Source organism: Neofelis nebulosa, chromosome 7, assembly GCF_028018385.1.
Source record: "Neofelis nebulosa isolate mNeoNeb1 chromosome 7, mNeoNeb1.pri, whole genome shotgun sequence".
Lineage (NCBI taxonomy): Eukaryota > Metazoa > Chordata > Mammalia > Carnivora > Felidae > Neofelis > Neofelis nebulosa.
In genome coordinates, this window is record NC_080788.1 from 13,875,866 (window position 1) to 13,893,414 (window position 17,549).

The following is a 17,549-nucleotide window of genomic DNA, read 5'->3' on the forward strand; positions in this document are numbered from 1 at the left end:
GTTCTAGGTCTTTCTTCTTGGCGTGGAGATGGTTGGCTTCTCCCCATACCTCTTCCCATTATCCTGTGTCTCTTCGCATCCCACATACCTTCCTTCCCGGTGTATCTGTGTCCAAATATCCCTTTTTTGTAAGGACCTCTGTCATTTTGGGCTGGGACCCATCCCAACGACCTCATTTTAACTCGATTATCTTTGTAAAGATCCAATATCCAAATAAGGTCAGATTCTGAGGTACTGGGAGTTAAGATTTCAATATATGAGGTTGGGTGGGGACACAAGTTTTGTTGAACAAGTGTAAGAATCAATGGATATAAAACAATACACCCAGTGATGTCATGATGATAGTGTGTTTCCAAATACATAATTCATTCTCAAGTCCCCATGCCCCACATCCCCAGCCTCATTTAACAATCTGGAGAAGACGCCCAAACTTTCTGCATTACTTATGGTCACCCTCTTATGTTGGCGATATGACAAGAATATCGTGATTTTTTTTTTTCACGTTGAAAATTGACATGAACCAAACCCAGGTGTGCGAGGCCATTATGGGTTGATGCATCCAGGCGCTGGGCAATCCAGGACCCTCCACCAGCATTTGCTTCCAGTTCCTCCGTGGGAGTCGCCAGCGAAAACGATCATTGCTTGGATGATTATAATGATGACCAAATAAAAGAAGCGTGGAGAAGAAAATCAGAGCTCTTGTTGTGCTGATTTTAAAATAGATTTCAAATGCATCTTTTCCAAACCCAGAAAACTCCCTAATGATAGGGCTATTTGAATTTAAATTCCAGAGCATGGGCCCTTCCCCAGCATGCTGCTATTTACCAATTTTAGCAATAATGTTAAATGGCTGCTTGAAGGTCTTCCTTTCCCATCATTGTGCAATGGTGTCAGGTGAAGTCTTGAGGAGCCGTGACGTGTCCTCTTAAATGTGTGTTCCCCAGCTGTCCATTCCCAGGAATAAAAAAGAGCTCAGGCGCTCTCTCCTCTCACATCAGTGCCTTCACCTCCGAATGGTTCTTACGAAGAACATGAAGTCCTTCACACGCGGCAGTTCTTGGAGTTATGATTGTCTTAGGATTCTTTTCTTTTTTATTGATTAAAAAAATTTTTTTTGAGACAGAGAGAGTGAGAAAGAGAGGCGGAGTGGAGCAGATGAGGGACAGAGAGAGAGAGGGAGACACAGAATCTGAAGCAGGATCCAGGCTCCGAGCCGTCAGCACAGAGCCCGACACGCGGCTTGAGCTCGTGAACCCGTGGATCATGACCTGAGCCGAAGTCGGACGTTTAACTGACTGAGCCATCCAGGCACATCTAAGATTATTTTCATATTCAGAGCTCAGGAGAAAAGGGACTTAAAGGAACTGAGGTCCCTCGAACTTTCTTCTCATCGTCAACTTCAGGTTTTAATTCACAGGTGAGCTGAGCGGCAAAAGCAGTAAATGGACTGGGACAGAGCGTGATCGCTAGGCTTTTCGGAGTGGTGCCTTTGACCACATCAGTGATGGTGTTTGCTTGGGGGTGAGGTGCAGAGAGAGAAATTTGAAGGTCAAACACACCTCCCTGCCTATCTGCGTCTTCCACACCTGAAGTTCTTGTGGAGGGGCTGCTGGTCGCAAGGGGCAAATGGGGGCTTCTGAGGTTTCATAATAGGGTGTAGTGAGTAGTAGGGAGAGCAACTGCTGCCTGGGCAGAGGCCACCACTTCTGAAGCGTCAGTGCCTAATCATCATCATGATCACACACACACACACACACACACACGCACACACGCACACACATACACACACCCCGTGGTACCATGCCAGCCACGCCATGACAAAGGAGGGAAAAGCCCATTGTCAGCCGATATGTGATGGCTGGACTCTTCAATGGCCGTCGATCAGGAACAGTGGCCCATTCACCAGCCCCCTGACACAGATTACTTTAGGATAGCCTCATAAACCAAGAGCTCTGACACCACAGATAGGAGAGTAAGGTGCCGGAGTATATTATCTGCCAAAGTCTGTGTGCGGAGATGATCGAACTCAGAAGATGGGAAGATGGGAGTTTGAACGTGGGTGTAATTTAATGCATTTAACCTCCTGACTGCTGGAATTTGCGTGACTATAGCTACATCTGCAGTCTATCCATCCATCTACGTATCACATACACACATGCCTGTATCTCTAGCCCGTACGCCTATGGATCTGGGCTTTCGTGATATTTCTTGTGGCACCGGGCTTCTTTTTTCTTGCTGGAAATAACTCCAGAAGGGGTCTTGTTATTCCTCCATCCCCTCATCTTGCCATATTGCTGGGATTTTCTAGATGTCAAAGGGGGCAAAAATGAAACATAATGTGATGAGAAAAGAAATGATAGAACGTTCGGAATTTTTTTTTTCTTAAAAGAGTTTGATTTCACTTCAGCTGGGGTGAAAGTTCAGTTTGGTTTTTATTTTATCCACACCATTTGCTCATCCCTCATGAGAATCTCTGCTCCCCAAGTCCCTCTATCATTCTGTTTGCGTTCAGTTCTATCTTTCTCGTTCCTGTGTAATACAGCTGTATTATGAAGTGGCCTGGCCCTGGCCCAGCATTTAAAACATGGCCTGTCTCGTATTCTGTGCCCTGGAAGAACAAATCCATTTGGTTTTTTCTTGTTCAATACTTCCACATCCACTGCCCAAATCCCAAGCTTGGCTATTTTATTCGTGTGGCAGCAGAGACCAAAGCTGATTTTTTAAAGCCGAGTTTCCTAATTCCATCGACATTTTTCTCCCCTTTTCGGCTTAGTTACCCATTATTTTAATCATCTACCTCAGGAGAGGAAGGGAACTCTGTGTCAAGGTCAGGGAGAGGTTAGAGTTAAAATGGATATGAAAGAAAAGGTTAATTCCCCTATGGTTTTCCATACTTTGAATGAATAATTGAAAATTTTATAGAAAATAAAAAAGGACACTGTTATTAGCCTAAAAATGAGACCTGAAATACCTCAAATTCTGGAATCAGACTTCCTTTCATCTATGAAAATAATACAAAAAAAAAAAAAAAGACAGAAAGAAAAGAAGTTTATTTGATGTATCTTTCCAAACGTGGTGTATGGGTGGATGCCGTAGCCCTGCTTACCTGTGTGAATGAGGTCCCGTGCTGATGTGTATCTGAGATAAGGAAGTACCTGTAACCATTTGACCTCATTGGTCTTCTCCAATTAACTAACAGACCCAGTCCCAGAAGCACCCTGGGGAAAACAGGTGAAGAATCACGTACTCACGGTAGTTAATTCACTTTAACAAGTCTTGCTGTTGACTCAAAATGTTTCACCCACCACCGCCACTACGTCCACTCCTCATTCCAGCACTTAACTTCCTTTCAGGTTGTGAACAGGGCCCTGGGGTAAGAACCAAGCTCAGGATTTCCTCTCCACTCTCCATGGAAGCTCAAAAGCATTTTTCCCTGAATAGATCATTTAATCTCCTTGTACCACAGCATCCTCCTTTGTGAGATGGAGGTCAAAATACTAGCATATTTCAAAGGGTTATTGAGAAAAGCTATCTGGTTAGCCATTATAGAGCATTTTACAAATATGAAGTGCTTTCTATAGTCTAAATAATTTGTGAAAGCATAAAATTTTATACAGTTATCAAGTATAATCATTTTGGCCTTTCTATTTCTCTGGGCATTTACCTTTTTTTACCCCTTTTCTACCTTTTCCTTTTACATTATTATGTAGAGAAATATAATTTCTCTCCTTTTCTCATGACTAAGGGTTTGAGAGAGTCTTCAGGACAGGAGAGGAAACTTTTCGATAGATTACTTGTCAATTCAAGTGCAGATGTTTTCAACCACAGAATCATCACCACCATGTGAATCTGAATGGCTTCTAGAGATACAGGATATTGAAATAAGAAGTTAGATTTTTGAAAACCCCCAAAAGCATACTTAGAAACAAAAACCGTTGGCAAGGACAGTGTGTTGTTGTTGGCCTATAAAGCCAGGTATAAATATTTACTTATCCAGGCCAACTTGTTGTTGCGGACCTATTATTATACACTTCATGAAATACACATTATTCACGGACACAACATTAAAGACTCTGCGCCTTCATGTCATAAATGATGGACCTGCCCCAAATTTCCACAGAGGGAAGGAAGAAAATGCCAATCTTTCTGAATCCAAAACCCGTGTTCTATTTTCCATGCACACTAAGCCATCTCCCCTTTGAGTTACCCACTCGCTACTGAGTAATACAGACAAACTGGCATGACCCAAACCATCCACAGGGTCCTCAAGTTTCTATTTTGCACTGTCAGGGCATGTCAGCTCACTGACTTGCTGACCCCGTTGAGATAACTATCCGTGGCATAAGGACACATAGCACTGAAAGTAGATATTCTTACTTGTAACCATTCAGAGGATGACCTTGAGGCCTCCTTGACAGTAGTAAATGTTGGCTTTATGAAATCTCTTTTAGAAGACGACCAAAAAGAGAGGACTGTAGACAGAAGCCTGTAATGGAGGAATTGACATGACTCCTCTCGTTGTGATAGTTACAGAAATAGAAATAATTTTATTAGATAGAATCATAACATTTTTATAATTGGGATGAGTTTGGCTGAGGGCTCTGGTAGGACTGATAAGCTAAAAAAGACATTTATTTAGGGATATTCTGATCTCTGAAAGCATTGTAAACCATTATGCCTGTTAAAGCTCATGTGAACACATTACATGGAGAAAAGAAATGTTGAGGTACTGGAAGAGGGAAAGCTATTTAGAAGTTTCAGCTTTTAAAATCAGCTTTAAAATTTGGGCATCTGCACAAAAATGTAATAGAGAGTTTAGAGAAGACTCTCCACAATTACAGTATTTTACTTCTTCCAACGTACTGAAATTTGCACTAAGTTTTCAGTTATTTCAAGATTATATATATATGTGTGTGTGTGTGTGTGTGTGTGTGTGTGTGTGTATGTGTGTGTGTGCGCGCGCATTAACCCTACTAAAGCCTCAGCTGCTTTGTATTAAACAAGTATAACACTGCAGTATTTAGAATTATTTTAATATCATTAAAGGAAATTATTTATTAGTACAGATGTTTCTTTTATTTCTTAAGACATCAAATAACCTTGAAAATCAATCTTATTTCTTTTATCAGCAAATATCACCAATGGTCTATAAAGTAATGGCTGAACCTGGATGTCTGCTATGGAAATCCAAGGTTTTCAATTTCTTATGGTCTCTAATAGCATTAATCAAGGCAGCACAACTTACTTAAAAGGGACACATGATTAATCTTGACAATAGTAATGTAAACAGAACCCTAATTCATGAATTGGCGATTACCTCCCCCCCCCCAACTAGGGTATTAGCTCTTTGTTTGAGATTTACCCGGTGCCATGTACATATTATAAGAACAAAAGAGAGTTCTTTATCTTTAAAAATACCCATTCAGTTCAGCTTACAGAACAGGGGAAAAATTGCTATATTTATCAAGGTTGATTTTGTTTTCCAAGTCTCTAATTCGCAACTGAAGAATGCAAGACTACATACATCAGGTGTTTCTAGCAAAATAGCAGCAGCAGCAGCAAATCATAGACATTTGTCATTCCTTAGAGCTGTCTGACAGTTCTGACAATTCATTAGGCTGAGCTGAAAAGAGGTTTAGAAAGCAAAGAAGGGATCGCAGGTAGGAGAGTTGCTTTTGCATGATCCAGTAATGGCTGATTTGTATCATTTTGGGTGATGGATACACTGTTCAGATTAAACTCAGCAGGGTTTTCTCTTCTCTCTCACTTTCCATGATTTCTCACTACCCCCAGCTTCCTTCCTCTGGAACCCCCCTGGGACACTGAGCATAGGCTGGACCCTCAGTAGCATTTCATCCTTAAAGGTACGTTCACACATATATGAAGGAAATGCTTCCTTCCCAAAGAAGCTGCTTTCGAGATGGAGAGAGCCAGTAAGATTTGGGATAATAAACCATGCCCTTGATTCCCAGTTTCTACCTGCCCTATGAGTCTTCCTCCTCCTCAACCTATGTCAGTCCAAATATCCATGCATCCAAAGTCCTTGTCCCTGACACACGACTTGTGAACAACCGATCCTGTCCCAGCCCACCATAACGGCATCGCACTTCTTCAAAAATGGGCATAAAATATCCTAACTAGTTGTTCATCCCTTGGGATAGTACTGGGCATTCATTCCGGGCATTATCTTTCTTGTAACCCTCTGCACACCCAAGCTAGGATACTTCTCATTTTTATTTTTGACAAACGGAAGCTGTCGTGAGTTAGGGTTTACATGCCACACTCCTTCTACTTGAGATATGCATCCTAGTATATCAAAATGCTTCTGGACCTTGGTTACTGGTAGCTGCAACATGGATTATCCAACTGGAGAAGGTGACCTCTATCAATCAAAATTGGTAGTTAGCAAGGTCAGTTGTGTGTGTAATGCTCTGAGGGATGTAAAACGAGTAGAGATACAGACTGTGCCATTAAGACTGACACTTAATAGGGGCGCCTGGGTGGCGCAGTCGGTTAAGCGTCCGACTTCAGCCAGGTCACGATCTCGCGGTCCGTGAGTTAGAGCCCCGCGTCAGGCTCTGGGCTGATGGCTCAGAGCCTGGAGCCTGTTTCCGATTCTGTGTCTCCCTCTCTCTCTGCCCCTTCCCCGTTCATGCTCTGTCTCTCTCTGTCCCAAAAATAAATAAAAAACGTTGAAAAAAAAAATTAAAAAAAAAAAAAGACTGACACTTAATAAAAACTTAAGCTAATCAAAATAAAAAAGAAAGAAACAAACACATCCAAACTACATATTAGACGACATTCCTTAACTTAGATGCTTATTTTCAAACATTTCTCAATCACTTTCTAAGCCCTCAGAAATTGCCCAATAACTGGAGATCATCCTGGGAAAAAAGGGAGTCAAGGTGCCTGTTCTCCCGGAGCTAACATATAGCATGGAGATAGTCGATTGGTGAGTAAAACCATAATTAAATAAAAATTATATGTTGAGATTATTGTGAATAAGATAAATAATAGAAAGTATCTTAAAAAGAAAATCTGTGGCATTATAGACTAAATATTTGTGTCCCTCCAGAATTCATCTGAAGCCCTAATGGTGATAGTACTTGAAGTCAGGCTCTTGGGAGAAGCTTTGGTTTAGATGAGGTCGTGAGAGTGGGACCTTCAACATAAGTTGAGAGTCTTTAAAACAAGAAAAAGAAGGAGAAGGAGCAGGAGAAGGAGAAGAAAAACAAGAAGAAGAAGAAGAAGAAGAAGAAGAAGAAGAAGAAGAAGAGGAAGAGGAAGAAGAAGAAGAAGAAGAAGAAGAAGAAGAAGAAGAAGAAGAAGAAGGAGAAGGAGAAGGAGAAGAAGAAGACAGGAAAAGATATGTGGGCATCAAGAAAGAAGATGGTCTGCAAGCCAGTTCTTGCCAGAACTGAATTAGAGAATTCAAATATTTATCTTGGGGCTTCCAAGCTTCCAGAACTTTGAGGAATGTCTGCTGTTTAAGCCACCCAGCCCGTGATATTTTGTTATAGCAGCCAGAGTAGACTAAGACAGGTGAGGTTGTTGGCTTAGACAAGGGCAGGGCAGAGGTCTCCCTTGAGGAGATAATATCTGAGATGGGAATATGAATGAGTCTACCACAACACAACCAGGGAGAGTTAATTTCCAATTCTTCATGTTTTCTAAGGGAAAAAAAATGGAGGCATGCAGGGCTCAAATGAGGAAGTGAAAAGACGAGAGAAGAATCTTTCTGGCTGTAGGAATTTTGCTTTCCTCACAGTTGCATTCTCCATGCCAGAAAAGTGCATAGCACGAAGTACATCCTCAGTGAAGGTCTAGTGCTAAGAAAGTAAATGAAGGTAAGAATAGCCCAAGATGGAATTTAAGAGGTCGTTGGGAGCCAGATCACATAAGGCATTGTGGGGAGGAAGCTTTGTAAGAAATTTATGTTTTATTGTAAACAGGAAAGCCTTTAGGTAAAGGAGTGACCTAGTTTAATTTATAATTTTAAAAGACCACCTGGCTCACAGGCTAGACTCTGTTTGGATGTCCTGCCACCCGCCATGAGTGTTGGCTACCAAAAGCCCATACTTATCCACCTCTGCAAAACTTCCTAAGTTGACAGGGGCTGCTTTCTTGGGAAGTTATGCAGCCTTCCCGAGAGTGTCCCAAACAACAATGACTGAGTGGTAACCAGCACAAAAGCCCAGCCCTTGCCTTAAGGGGCACAACTCTACAGTGGAATTTATACTTCAAAGAACACAGGGAATTAAACCAATGCAAGACATTATTCAAGACCGTGCTCTTGCTCAGTTCTTTGCCTTTCCCCATCTTGCTTTATTCTAAACTTTGTAGTTTTTTTTTTTTTTTCTGTTATCTAAAGAACATTCCCTTGGTCAATTATATACATCCAAATCCTTACCCCAGGCTCTGAGTCTAGGGAGCCTGACCTAAGTTAACTCATGTGGGGAAAACAAATCACAAGAGAAAGAATAGCTCCAAGGACACCATCAGTGATATATAGCCAAACCAGAATTCAAGAAGGTGATAGTGGACTTCAAGATAAGGAAACTGTCATTCTAGGGTAAGCTTAATCAGGGATGAGTTTTATGATTAGAAATTAAATAGGAAGTATTTTGAGTACCAACAAACAGTATTCAGCTAATTTTTTTTTTTAAAAAGAAATTCAATAATTCTTTCCCCTTAACTCACCATTTAGGAAAAGGGAAGTGAAAGGGAGAGGAAAAGAGAAGAAGCGGAAGCGTGTGTGTGTGTGTGTGTGTGTGTGTGTGTGTGTAGAAATGGAAGCTCTTAGGCGAATAATGTGATACTTATGGAGTCCAGGTTGCAGAAACATCCTCTTCAGAAAAAAGGGTTTCCCAAGGTTACATTTGGAAATATTTTTAATGAATATTTGTTTTACTCAAAAAATATATAAAAGTAATGAATTCTCATTAAATAACCAAGAATGTGACCCTTTAAGGTCAGAGTTGCTATTAGGAAAAAAATAGCAAGACTGGGTAGGGTACCAACTATAGAATATGCCATCCTGTTATCAAGTTAATTGAAGTTATTCTGTCATAAATGACAGTCCATCAGATATTCTGCCAGTCAGTATGTCATGACATTATATGTAATGAGAGGTCTTCCAAAACCCAAAGGGAAAAAGATACTCATTTTTCATGACTTTACTTTTTGTTTATTGCATTATCTTGGAAGTAATGTAAAATGTGTGCAGTTTTATTAAAATCTGAACAAGTGGTGAGCTCAGAACTTGAAAAACTGATGTGCATTTGCCTAAGACATTTTTTAATTTTGTTTATGTGTAAAATTCCATTCACACTAGTGACCTTTTTATCCTCACTGATATGTTATTGGATGTTCCATTGGATATTTGTTAAAAGACAAAGACAACATAGTCCATAAGTATTATTGGTGGGGAGAAAGTTGGTGGAAAATAAAAATGAGATGGTTCATAACTTAAAAGTGAAAGCTTTGGGGTGCCTGGGTGGCTCAGTCGGTTGAGCGTCCGACTTCAGCTCAGGTAATGATCTCACAGTTCGTGGGTTCAAGCCCCGAATCAGGCTCTGTGCTGACCGCTTGCTCAGAGCCTGGAGCCTGCTTCGGATTCTGTGTCTCCTTCTCTCTCTGCCCCTCCCCCGCTCATGCTTTGTCTCACTCTGTTTCTCAAAAATAAATAAATATAAAAAATAAATAAATAAAAGTGAAAAAGCTTTGACAGTTTCTCCTTGTAGCTATGATGGGGTAGCTTGAGGCAGATCGTAATTCCCATGAAGAACAACTAGTACACCTATATAAAATGCTGAAAATATTGTGTTTGAAGGAATCAGAGAGCTTCCAAGCTGGCATTTACCTCTTGAGGAGCTAAGATTTTGGAGAAATGCAAAACTCATTGTAATAAGCTCAGTGTTATTCATCATAATTTTTGCTCAGGGCATTTGTTGGCTTACAAGCCTTGCAAAAGAACTTGAGAGGCCTGGTAGTAGGCCACTGCTAAAATGAATGAGCAGAACTCGTGACAATCACAGAGAGCTGTATAAAAAAAGTCAAGTTTGGGCTTGCTAGTACAGCCAGGATATAAGACCTTTTTTATTCCAAAGGAAAGTGACATACAGTGAACTGAGTTTGTATCAGTTTTCCCCATGAAAAATTTCAAATTCTAAAGGTACACAAGACAAGATGTTAGGAAGCCAGGCAAAAAGTGATTAAAAATCTGAATAGAACTTTCAGAGTACTAAGGAGATAAAAATTGCAGTCCAGAATCCAACAAGTCCCTGAAAAATAACTTCAGGCTCTTAATCAATTCATCTGGGAATGCAGTAGGAATACACCAGGGGTAGACCAAGGCTTACAAACTCTTAAAATTTGACTTAACCCAGCTTATTAGAATATGATATGCCCCTATGGTAGCTGCCTGCCAGGAAATAGAAAAATTTCTCACTAGAAAAAAGAAAAAAAAATCCATACATAGTTGCTAAAGTTTTTGTGTGTACAGGCCTAGAATTTAATAAATATTTACTAGGCATACCACGAAATAGAACCAAGAATAAAAACCAAAACCGACAATAGGAATAGACATAAATGATACACATATCAGAATTAGCAATTACAGACTGTAAAATGCTGAAAATATTATGCTCAGTAAGATATATAATAAATGTGAGAAACTGAAACAAATCAAAATCTATTTAACAAATAAATGGAAATTCTGGACCTAAAAATACAATTTTTTTTGAACTTAAGCATTTAGATGAGTTTAACGGCAGATTGGACACCATTGAAAAGAGACGAAGTATTCACATTTGTAGAACGTGTCCACACTGAAGCCTGGAGAGAAAATTGAATGGAAAGTGATAGGAATTGGGGGATAAGTGTAAGAGATACATTGAGTGTAGTGAAAGTTGTAACCTACTTGTAACTAAAATTTTCACAAGGAAAAGAGAAAGAAATGGGGAAAAAGCAGTTCTGAACATATTATTGCCATGAATACCCCCAAAATAATGAAGGACATCAAGTCACAAATATGAGAAGCACAGAGATTGTCAGTCTCTGGAGGATCTCTCTCTAGGAACAGAAATGAATCAAAGGCAAATATCAACAAAATTCCTAGTATTAACCCAACCCAGTTTATGTTTTAACTAAAGTGACCAAGTCCCTATCCTCTCTAACTAGAAAAGAAAAATATTGAAATCTCTCTAGTAAAATAGTGGCCATCCAAGGCCTCTTTGTGTGTGTGTCTTTCAAAAGAACTAAGGCTAAAAGTCAATGATCTAAGTACCCATCCATCGTAAAAGCTTAGAAATCGAACCATAAATTTCCCCAAAACAAGTAAAAGAGAAAACATTAAAAAGATAATAAAATTCATAAAAGAAAACAATATCACTAAGTCGAATACTACTTTTTTTTAAAGATTTCAAAAAGTAATAAATTTCTAGAAAGATTGGTTAAGAACAAAAGAGATGGACTGGAAGTTACCAATATCAGAAATGACAAAGTGGAAAACACTACAGATCCTACAGACATAATCAAGATAATAAAAAGATAGTACATCAACTTTATGTCAATTAATTGGGGAATTTAGATAAGATATACACATTGCTAGAAAAATACAATCTCCCTTATACAAACACAACACAAAATAGAAAATCTCAATGATTCTATACCTTTATCTAAATTAAAATTATAATTAAAAAAATTCCAAAAAGGAAAATCCAAGCCCAGATGGTTTTTGTAGTAAACTCTCTAGAGAGGTCTAAATAACATCATTCTTACACAAACTCTTAAAGGTAATAGAAAAAAAGAAGCATTTATCAATTTGTTTGAAAACAAATTGCATAATTTTGCAAACCAAACATGACACAGGCATTACAAGAAAGAAAAATGATAGGTGAATTACCTACCTAAATAGAAATGCAAAATTCTAAAAAAAAACATAAAAAAGATGATGTACCACACCATGTTGGTCTTGTTTCAGAAGTGCAAGGTTATTTTAATTAAGGAAACAATCAATGGAATTCTCCACATTATAACCTAAATAAGACAGTAGTATGAGCATCTCATATTCGACTAAATTCTGCATTCGAAAAAATTCAAAACCCATTCATAATTAGAAACGTCAATTAGACATAAGATCGAGGATTATAAAGAAACTTGGTCAATGCGAAAAATAGTGTCCATAAAAATCTATAGCAAATTTCATACGTAATAAGGAAACATTGAAAGCTATTGCCCTGAGATCCTGAAATTGAAAAAGTTACATCTATTATGGATATTTGTACTCAACACTGTTCTATCGGTCCTGGACAGTGCAATCAGTGCAATAAGACAAGGATATAAAGATTTATGATAAAAATGTGTATTATGTTCATAGAAAACCGATAATACTTATCCAAAATAAAACTAAGTCGGGGCCCCTGGGTGGCTCAGTTGGCTGAGCATCTGACTTTCTTCAGGTCATGATCTCACGCTTTGTGAGCTCGAGCCCCGCGTCGGGCTCTGTGCTGACAGCTCAGAGCCTGGAGCCTGCTTTGGATTCTGGGTCTCCCTCTCTCTCTGCCCCTCCTCCACTCATGCTCTGTCTCTGTCTGTCTCTCAAAAATAAATAAACATTAAAAATTAAAAAAAAAAAATAACTAAGCCAATTCAGCGATGTCACCAGAAATGGGGTCAATGTGCAAAAATTAATTGCATTTCTGTGTTAGCAAATATAATTTGAAAATGAAACTTAAGAATATTATTTGTAACAATAGCATCAAAAATCAAATGCCCCAAAATAAATTTGACAAAAGATATGTGAGATTTCTAAGAAGTTTTACCAAAATTGAAAGAAATTAAGATGCTGTAAAAAACGGAGTTATATACCAAGCTAATAGATGGAAGTCTCTATACTATAAAAATGTCAATTTTTCGTAAACTGATTTATAGATCAAGGCCATCCAGTTAAAATCAAGAAAGGCTATTCATGGAAATTAGCAGGATTTTTCCCCCACCAATATATATGGTAATTCAAAAGGTGGAGAAGAGCAAAGGCAATCTTAAAAAAAAGATAAAATTAGAAGATTAACACTATTTGACATCACAATATTATGGACTTCCAGAAATTTATAAAGAAAATGTATTTTCATGAGAATGGACAAATAACCAATAAAACAAAATAAAGAACCAGAAACAGATCAACACATATATGGTGACTGGATTTACAACAAAGATAACACTGTGGTATGGTGGGAGACAAGATGGACTTTTTAACAAAAAGTGCAGGGTCAAATGGATATTCTTAGAGAAAAAAATGAACCCAATCCCTTTCTCACACCAATTCTCAATGAATTGAAGATCTAAAGGTAAAAACCAAAATAATGAAGCTTCTAGAAAATAATATGGTGGTATAGCATCACAACCTGGAGGTAAAGACTTATTAAACAGAACATAAGATGCACTAAACAAATAGAACAATAATGAAAAAATAAACCACAGCAAACATGGAACAGGAAAATGGAAAAACGCTTAAGCAGACATTTCACAAATGAGGATATCCAAGGAGTCAATAAATAGGAGTCACAACATATCAGTCTCATGGGAATTATAAAAAAAACACATTGAGATACCAATGTGTGCCCATTAAAATGTCTGTAAATTAAAAAGATAATCCTGCCAAGTGCTAGCAAGATGTGGGATAAGTGGCATACTTATAAACTAGGAGTGAAAATTTATGACATTGTTTTAGCAACCTATAGAACACAACCCATTAAAGTTGAACGTATTTGGGCTCTGTGTCACAGGGAGCCTTCTCTAGGTATATCCCTAACAGGTACATATTAATGTGTATTAAAAAGCATGCGTAAGGTTGATTATTACATTATTATTTGCAATTAAAGTTGTTGTTGTTTTTTAATTCCATCAACTGTAGATCATATAAATAAATTGAGGTCTAACTGACTGATGGAATACTATACTGCGATGAAAATGAACCACTGCTAAACACAGCAGCATGGATACATTTAGAAACCAAACACAAAAAATGGACAGACTGTAGGATTCCATATATTTACAGTTCAAATTAGGGACACAACCTCCTAGTCATAGATGTGAGGCTGGCGATCAGAAGGAGGGAATGATAGGGGCTCTGAGGCTGGAAGCATTCTGGTTCTCCATCAGTCGGTGCTTCTACAGGTATTCTGGCTATGAACTTTAATCCAACTTTACCCTAATGATCTGTGGCACTTTCTTTTATATTTTTATAATTCAGTAAAATAGCTTAAAAATTGAGGGCTTTAAAAATGGAAATAATTTTTAGACTTACATCCGTGTTTTCAGAGCAATTTTTCACAGATGGGGAAACTGTCATGCTTTAGCTATGCAAATTTTTTTTCTGTCCCTGTGAAATGTGAAAACTTTAAGTGAGGACAAAAAAAAAATAGCTTTGCCAAAGGCAAATCTATGAAAATTCTTGGGGCAGAATCACTGAAAGTGGAATGTGTCCTTTCAACATATAAATCACAATGTAAAGGGGGGCTTTATTTCTTCTTAAACTGGCTAAAATTTTATCTTTACTAATTCAAGGGACAATGACACTATGATACCACCACTCATGCAATGCAATATAAGAATGGTTTAAAGAAAAAAAAAATCTTGTCCCTATGATTCTAGTCACTCCACCCCATTCCCGAAAACACATAGACACGTGCGCAGACACATACATATATTACATGGGGGCTTCCTTTTCTTGGTTATAAGATAAAAACTAATGTTTTCTCATTTGATTTATTTATAATTTTTAAAATTTTAAGTGGATACACGAATATTTGGAATGTGAAGTTTTCATGAGTTATGCAACCCCAACTCAGCAAATATTGATCAGATTCTTTGAAATACATGGCATTATGGAATTCTAATCAACCGAAGATAGGCTCATTTAATTTCTCCATCTCTGGCCACATATGTGTAGACAGAAGCAAATATATGCATATTATACACATGCTTCAGTAAAACTGGGCAGTTTATCTTGAATAATTCATTGTTTGTGGAACTGGTAATTGGAATTAAATTTAAGCTCCGATCTTAGCAGCATTGAGTAGTATTTGAAAATAGAAAACTGAACACATGAATCTGTTGTTTCCTCTCCTGGATGTCATCAGACATGTCCATTGGCAGGCTGCATAAGCCATCGTGTCACAGCATAGGACAATTGAAATGCTGACAGGTACTTGCAGGCACAGCCCTGATGGGGTCAAATACCCCTAAACCTGCCTTGTTTGCTGATCTTTTAATCGGATTCAACTCGACTGTGGCCACAGCACAAGGCTTTCTGACAGTATGTGACAGCATATGACAGCAAAATATTTTGATTTTTCACCATTTGATGATATTTCAGATCTCTCGAAGTCCTTCATAAACCAGCACAGTGTTTCATAGGAAAAGGATACAGGCAGTTAATTGCCTTGGAAGCTCTGTCTCTTTTGGTTTTCAGCTGAATCTGAAGTTAGAAGATGAGTCTTACATTTTGAGAGTAACAGGCCATATAGACCATCAGTGACCCCGAGGACTTTGCTTATGAACAGGAAAAAAAAAAAATACACATGAACTCACAGCCCAAAACCCAGAGTTGTCAGAGGCTCCAGGAAAATGTAAACATCTTCTCTTAATTTTTCTGAGCTTTTTCGGAACAATCCCGGAGTGACTCCTTGTGTACGAAAGAAAAACAGAAGTACAACCCCTTAATCGTGTACTGAAAATACATTTTAAAACTCTTCTTATTCCAATCTCTTCACAAATTCCCGGGGAACACGGCAAACAACGATTTGGGGGGGGGGTGGGGAGGAAAAAATCCACTGGAAAACAATTATTAATAAGTTCACCATGAGCCCCTGTACATCTCAACCCAGTCTTTCCCTATCAGTTATTCACAAGATCTGAAACCTAAACAAAACAAAATTAAAATTGCATTAAACTTTCATTATCATGGAAATTATTTTCTAATTTAAATTCATGTCCTTTTGATGCTGATTTTTTTAATTGTCGTGAAATAAAGCAGATGTATCCTCTGTGGCTTCCCATCAAGCTTAGAATGATGTCCATTACTCCACTTTGGGTGTCTTCTCGTGCTTCTCTTCCTGTTTGCTCAGGTCAGGCCAGGCAGGCTTCTTTGCCTTGAACATATCAAACTCCTGTTCGCTGATGGGTTCTGCATGTGCCTTTTCCCTGTCTCGACTGGCCCCTCTCAACCCGTATCTTGGCACAGCTTGCCTCTTTGCATCTACTCTGTCCTCCCGATCGTCCTGACTGATGATCCCTGGCTCCCCTCAGGACCAGACATTTGTATGATACCTTTTCACTGTCTCCCACTATTCTTCTGTATGTTAGCTTCTCTCCCCAGTAGGCTATCAGTCAACTATGACATCAAGAGTCCTACCTGCCTTCCTCACTGCTCTATCAGCACTGTCTCAGCATAGCAAGTGTTTGATAACTCCTGTTGATTGGAGTTAAGGCTGAAAGATCCACCATTAAAGAAAGACCCAAGAATGTATTGTGTAATTGAGACAAAATGAGGGGGTGGGAGGGAGGGATGTGATTTGTACTGACCCAGACTGAAATGGTCACCAGCTACCGATGCAGCGTTTGGGGAAACAGGTTAATGGCAGACTTAGGTGGACGTAACCATGTAGGTTGTTGCTAGATTCATACTTGGTGCTATTTTCAGCCAGATTTCTGAAGCAGCGGACGATAGATATTAGACCTCATTTCATTCATGTACTAAAATAAAGCCACTTTCAAGTGCTATAGAATAGACAATAAGTGATAATTTCAGACGTGTGTGATGAATTTACATCACTAAGAATTCAGGAGGAAAGAAAAAAAAGCAGAATGTAATTATCTAGTTTAGAAACAGACTATTGAAATCTATTGCCATGACCCCTATGAAGAGGCCTGAACGGCCCTGGGTATCATGACCTCAGTTGTATTTTTCACATCCCATGTGGTCTCCTAATTGGCCTTTGTCCTACCTCCCTGGATGCAAGAAGCTTTTACAAAAGCACTCTCTCTAAAGCTCCATAAAAATGTAAAATAGAATTATTGAAATAGAAGCAACAGAACAGAAAATGACCTTTATGGCCTGATATTTGGAGCACATTGGGCACTCGACTGAAGAAGATAAAAATGGTAAATATGTGCACGCTGCAAAGTGTCAGGTCATGTAGACAAGGACCAATTCAAGAGCTCCTGTTTCAGAGACAGGGGAAGATCGTTATTTTTTTCTTCCTTTGTCACACGCTTTCCTCCGTAATATGACAGGGGTAGACCTAGCTTGGTGAGAGAAGTGATAGAAGGATTGTTTCAGCATAAAATGCTTCTTACTACTTAGGGATGTCAGCAGGTGTGAGTATAACAAAAACAAAAAAAGTACAAAGCAGTCTAATTATTGTGTAAGGGCTTACCTTCAAAGGCTTCAGTTACTTTCCTTTTTCCCAACGGATAAATATACTCTTGGAATGGACACTGTTGTTAAACTCCTAGGAGTCATCCTGCATGAGTGAGATCATGGT